Below are 1308 nucleotides of genomic sequence, written 5' to 3' on the forward strand. Positions count from 1 at the left end.
AAAAAAAAAAAAAAAAAAAAAAAAAAAAAATATATATATATATATATATATATATATATATATATATATATTGCTACGTGTGAATTTGATCCTGCCATTTTGATCTAGCTGGTTGTTTTGTCTGTTAGTTGATGCAGTTTCTTCATTGTGTCAATGCTCTTTATCATTTGGTATGTTTTTGGAGTGGCTGGTGCTGGTTGTTCCTTTCTATGTTTAGTGCTTCTTTCAGGAGCTCTTGTAAAGCAGGCCTGGTGGTGATGAAATCTCTGAGCAATTGCTTGTTCGTAAAGGATTTTATTTCTCCTTCGCTTATGAAGCTTAGTTCGGCTGGATATGAAATTCTGGGTTAAAGTTCTTTTCTTTAAGGATGTTGAATATTGGCCCCTACTCTCTTCTGTCTTGTAGGGTTTCTGCTGAGAGATCCGCTGTGAGTCTGATGGGCTTCCCTTTGTGGGTAACCCGACCTTTCTCTCTGGCTGCCCTTAGCATTTTCTCCTTCATTTCAACCCTGGTGAATCTGACGATTTCGGAGGCAACACCACACATCTACAACCATATGATCTTTGACAAACCTGACAAAAACAAGCAATGGGGAAAGGATTCCCTGTTTAATAAATGGTTCTGGGAAAACTGGCTAGCCGTGTGCAGAAAGCTGAAACTGGACCCCTTCCTGATACCTTACACTAAAATTAACTCCAGATGGATTAAAGACTTAAACATAAGATCTAACACCATAAAAATCCTAGAAGAAAATCTAGCCAAACCATTCAGGATATAGGCATAGGCAAGGACTTCATGACAAACACCAAAAGCATTGGCAACAAAAGCCAAAATAGACAAATGGGACCTAATCAAACTCCACAGCTTCTGCACAGCAAAAGAACAGTCATTAGAGTGAATTGGCAACCAACAGAATGGGAAAAAATTTTTGCAATCTGCTCATCTGACAAAGGGCTAGTATCCAGAATCTACAAAGAACTAAAACAGATTGGCCAGGCACAGTGGCTCACACCTGTAATCCCAGCACTTTGGGAGGCCGAGGTAGGCGGATCATGAGGTCAAGAGATCAAGACCATCCTCGCCAACGTGGTGAAACCCCATCTCTACTAAAAGTACAAAAAATTAGCTGGGCCTGGTGGTGCGTGCCTGTTGTTCCAGCTACTCGGGAGGCTGAGGCCGGAGAATTGCTTGAAACCGGAAAACAGAAGTTGCAGTGAGCCAGCATCAAGCCACTGCACTCCAGCCTGGCGACAGAGCGAGACTCTGTCTCAAAAAAAAAAAAAAAAAAAAAAAAAAAAAAAAAAAAAA

Source organism: Sapajus apella, unplaced genomic scaffold (genome assembly GCF_009761245.1).
Source record: "Sapajus apella isolate SASKATOON/1434 unplaced genomic scaffold, GSC_monkey_1.0 scaffold6, whole genome shotgun sequence".
NCBI lineage: Eukaryota > Metazoa > Chordata > Mammalia > Primates > Cebidae > Sapajus > Sapajus apella.